The sequence below is a fragment of the Zootoca vivipara genome, chromosome 2 (assembly GCF_965207765.1).
Source record: "Zootoca vivipara chromosome 2, rZooViv2.hap1.1, whole genome shotgun sequence".
NCBI lineage: Eukaryota > Metazoa > Chordata > Lepidosauria > Squamata > Lacertidae > Zootoca > Zootoca vivipara.
Genome location: NC_142584.1, coordinates 7,171,063 through 7,176,219, shown reverse-complemented (window position 1 = coordinate 7,176,219; position 5,157 = coordinate 7,171,063). Strand labels below are relative to the sequence as shown.

General features: G+C 46.0%; 1 long non-coding RNA gene across 1 annotated transcript; it reads left to right on the top strand.

Annotated features, from left to right (window-relative positions):
* Positions 1 to 1,109: 1,109 nt before the first annotated feature.
* Positions 1,110 to 2,442, top strand: LOC148686710 (uncharacterized). Its single transcript, XR_015947928.1, has 3 exons — positions 1,110 to 1,246; positions 1,336 to 1,461; positions 2,036 to 2,442. It is a non-coding gene; the product is annotated as an uncharacterized LOC148686710 (long non-coding RNA).
* The last annotated feature ends 2,715 nt before the right edge of the window (positions 2,443 to 5,157 follow it).

The following is a 5,157-nucleotide window of genomic DNA, read 5'->3' as shown; positions in this document are numbered from 1 at the left end:
ACACCAACTGGTCTGCCCATAACCTTTCGGTGTCTGCTGTTGAACCTGTCAGTGTTACAGAGGATTCTGGGACATATTTTAGGGTACACAGTGTGTGCCTGGCACGGACTAGGCATGTGGGGCTTCACAAGCGATCCATGTGAAGTGAAAGCAAGGTCTCAGGCACACCTTTTCCCCATTTCCATACCGCCCAGCATTTCTCCAGTGAAAATAGGGACATCCCAATCCATAATGATATTTTTACTATTTATACCCTACATCAGACTGGGTTGTCCCAGCCACTCTGGGCAGCTTCCAGCACATATAAAAACATACTAAAACATTAAACTTATTTTTTAAAAAAACATTCCTATACAGGCTCGCCTTCTGATGACTCGGGGGCCAGATAACTCCATACCCTCCAACATTTCTCCACTGAAAATAGGGGCATCCTAAGCCTAAGGAAAAGTGGGGCATTCAGGGATCAAATCAGAAACCAGGAAGGCTTCTCTAAATCAGAAATGTCCCTGGAAAATAGGGACATTTGGAGCATCTGTATTTCAGAGGGTTACATCACAGTATGGAAAATTTATCTATCTAGAGATCTGCCATTACTGGGCTTCTCATTGAGGAACCCTGGTCCACATCTGATAAGCTTTCAGAGTTCCCCATAAGAGGTGTGGTTCTGAGACAGGGGAATTTCTCTAGCTAAAGGCCTTGATACTGGTTAATCACAGGAGTATCTCAGGAGTGTTTGCGCAGGTATGGCCAACAGAAAATATTCAGTGACTTTCTGTCGTAAACCAAGGGCCATGCAATACGCTTTGTTTTTACAATGTTGTAAACTTTAAGCACTGTTGCAGATGACGCTTGGCTGTTTCACTGTTGGACATTGATTTACTACCAACAGTTTTTGCTCAGGCACCTTCCTTTCTTTGTTCTCAATACCTTACACTACCTTTCTTAGGGAAAACACAATACAACAAAGCAGGTGTGCAAAGAAGCTTAGGGATTTAGTGCATTCCAAAGGGCTACACCTACTGTCTAACCAGATTTTGCCCCCAGATAAAACTCCCGTTTTGCAGTGGAGCATAACAAAAATTGGGCTGTCTTGCACTGGGCTGTGTTAATGCAGAGATCTGCAGGGCCCAGACTTCAGCTTGCATGCCTTGGTGTTTGCTTCAGCCAAGGTTGTATTGTCTCAGAGAGAGTTCCTGTTTTCTTCCATCCTCTCCTCCCAAACCCTTATGTGCATGGAAGGAACCAGGTAAAGGTAAAGGTAAAGGTAAAGGACTCCTGGACAGTTAAGTCCAGTCAAAGGCGACTATGGGTTTACGGTGCTCATCTCACTTTCAGGCGAAGAGAGCCAGCGTTTGTCCACAGACAGCTTTCTGGGTCATGACTAAACTGCTTCTGGCACAATGGAACACTGTGACGGAAACCAGAGCGCACGGAAACACCATTTACCTTCCCACCACAACGGTACCTATTTATCTACTTGCACTGGTGTGCTTTCAAACTGCTAGGTTGGCAGGAGCTGGGGCAGAGCAACGGGGGCTCACCCCGTCATGGGGATTCGAACCGCCGACCTTCCGATTGACAAGCCCAAGAGGCTCAGTGATTTAGACCATAGAACCACCTGCGTCCCTAGGAAGGAACCAGGACTACAGAGGCACCAGGCTGATTGGGGGAGATGACTTTGTACGTGTGATGTTGCAACGTCCCAACGCCATGCACATGATATCAGGACACCAGGAGGAGCTCGGAGTGGGGCTAAACGTGACGGCCACATGGCTCAATGGCCGGCAGCCACTGGAAGCATGCCGAGCTTGGCTCCACACTAAAAGCTCTGTGCTTTTAGAACATTGGGGGCTACTGGCCCCTCTCCCAAAAATATAGAGGAGGGAGCAAAAGGACTTGGCCCCTAGGAGACTGTGCTGCTGCTCGGTTATATATGAAGATACCACACAAAGCACACCTTTGCAAAAGACGTTCAAAAAGCTGTTCCTGTAGCTTTGATATCTTATCTAAGTAAGCATTACTCTTTGTCTTGCAGGAGGAAGAGGCCTGCAAGGTCACGTCTGTGGGGTGCTCTACCACACAGAAGAGTTACCATGGCTTCTAAACAACAGAGAGAAACATTGCTTCTGATAATGGTATTAGCCTGAGAATTCCCAGGGCAAATTCCTGTCTGATTTTTTTAATCTACCCAAGTGAGACCGGCTTGATTTATGAGAGGAATGGATTGCTACCACATTCCACCTAAAGCAGGCCCACATCAGCTCAACCTGTCTCCTGGTGGTTACTATTTTGTGGGTGGGATTCAAGCACATACGTTGAAATCTAGGTTTGCACAGTTAAAATAGATTAAAGGGCTCAATTGAAAAGAGCAGCTATTTTTTTGCGGTTTGGAAAGTGACAGGAAAATGCATTGAAAAGTATGGAATAAACCAATTACAAACAGGAAGGCTTGTGAATTTCTGCGCAAAAGCATTTGGGATGAATGCAGACAAATACTCATTGTCATATAACCTCCCCAGAAACAAATCAGAATGGATGCACAATAAGGACCAGGTATAATCTCATCTCCGCCTATGCAGTGGTCAAGTATATCAAGATCATCTGGAGGCAGAGGCGGAGGAAGGGGGGTGCGGTGGGGGTGGACCGCCCCAGGTGTCTTCGCTGAGGGGGGGGGGGTGACACCTGCCTGTATTAACACATGGTATATATTTCAGGTCACAAGGCTACACTTATAGGCTTCTTGAGCTGGGCAGCTGTCATTATTTTTTATTATTTCTTGCATAAGATTTACCACAAACTTAGTTGTGATGTTTAACTTATTTCTTAGTTGTTGCTTTGTTAGCAGTGTTTCATAGACTGCCATTGTTTCACTGATGATTTGTTAATTATTCTATATGATTTATGCTGTATTTGTGATGTTTGTGATGTTCCGTTACATTCTATCGTGTTGCCATTATTTATTGTTTGTAAGCTGCTTTAGGATTCACTTGAATGACAAGGGGCATTATTATTATTATTATTATTATTATTATTATTATTATTATTATTATTATTTATACCCCGCTGGCCACCTCATGAGAAGAGAAGAATCCTTGGAAAAGACCCTGATGTTGGGAGAGATGGAGGGCACTAGGAGAAGGGGACAACAGAGGACGAGATGGTTGGACAGTGTTCTCGAAGCTACGAACATGAGTTTGACCAAACTGCGGGAGGCAGTGCAAGACAGGAGTGCCTGGCGTGCTATGGTCCGTGGGGTCACGAAGAGTCAGACACGACTAAACGACTAAACAACAACAACAACAACAACAATACCCCGCCCATCTGGCTGGGTTCCCCCAGCCACTCTGGGCGGCTTCCAACAAAACATTAAAATACAGAAATCAAAAGCTTCCCTAAACAGGGCTGCCTTGAGATGCCTTCTAAAGGTCTGGTAATTGTTGTTCTCTTTGACCTCTGGTGGGAGGGCATTTCACAGGGTGGATGCCACTACTGAGAAGGCCCTCTGCCTGGTTCCCTGTAACTTAGATTCTCATAGCGAGGGAACCGCCAGAAGACCCTTGGCGCTGGACCTCAGTGTCCGGGCAGAACGATGGGGGTGGAGACGCTCCTTCAGGTATACTGGACCGAGGCCATTTAGGGCTTTAAAGGTCAACACCAACACTTTGAATTGTGCTCGGAAACGTACTGGGAGCCAATGTAGGTCTTTCAGGACCGGTGTTATGTGGTCTCGGCGGCCACTCCCAGTCACCAGTCTAGCTGCCGCATTCTGGGTTAGTTGTAGTTTCTGGGTCACCTTCAAAGGTAGCCCCACGTAGAGCGCATTGCAGTAGTCCAAGCGAGAGATAACTAGAGCATGCACCACTCTGGCGAGACAGTCCGCGGGCAGGTAGGGACTCAACCTGCGTACCAGATGGAGCTGATAAACAGCTGCCCTGGACACAGAATTGACCTGTGCCTCCATGGACAGCTGTGAGTCCAAAATGACTCCCAGGCTGCACACCTGGTCCTCCTGTCCCCCACAAACAGTACCTCTGTCTTGTCAGGATTCAATCTCAATCTGTTAGCCGGCATGAAAATATAATAAATGAAATCAAACCATAGAATCCTAGAGTTGGAAGGGGCACTGAGGCTCATGTAGTCCAACCTCGTGCAATGCAGGAATATGCAGCTGTCCTTTATGGGGATCAAACATGCAACCTTGGCACTATCAGCACCACGCTCCAAACAACTGAGCTTTCTTCGTCAAATCAGTCAGCTCTAGGATTTTCTTTAAACAGTTTGCCCTTGGAATTTCATATAACTTCTAGTGTAGCATATAATGAATGATGCCCCTTGGCACACAAGGGGGTGGGAAAGGAGCTCTTCAAAATGAGGGGCAGGGTTAAACATGGTCCCACAACTCCTTTGCTTAAAAGCACAGAAACAAAGACTTGTATCAAAAGATGCTGGTAACCCTAAGTGCATCACAATTCCCCCTTTGTCCCATTTTTGCAGTCTGAAGACTCATCCATACTTTCGCTTATCTTGTGCCTAGAAATCATGAGTCCAAGCGCTTTCCCACTTGACCTGTGCTTTCTAGCTGTGGGTCCAAGCAGTTCTGCCTTTGCTCCACTGCTTTCTCCCCCCAAAAATCTGTTCTTTAGTGCTACATCGGAACAAACGACAATCCACAGAAAACCCACTTGCTGTTTTTTTTCTGATTAAACACTAAAGATTGGAATCTTTGGGGAAAGCCACATGCTTTACATGTGTATTGGATGTCCTTCAAAGGTATGGCATGAATCTGCCCTAATAACACAAGGTGAGAAGTTTGAGCACATGGTGGTGATTACTGTATTATTAGAGTGATCATTTGCAAACATTAGGTTTAAATGAGAACAGAATGTGGCCAGTAATTCCTTTGCTCTTCCTGGCACAGTGCTTAAAATACAGATTGGAGGTTGGTGCACTTATTTACATGTTGCAAATGGGAGATCTGGGACACATTTCTGGGATGTAAGCCTCAGAAAGCCTCCTGCAAATTGAAAGCCCAGACATGAAAGGATGCAAGGCCCCCAGCTAGCTGCGCTAGAGCAGTTTGCCTGTTCCTTCTGTCTCAGCGTAGATCAGATACAAAGAGCTTCATTGTTCATGTTGGCTCTCGCATCCAGTGTACTG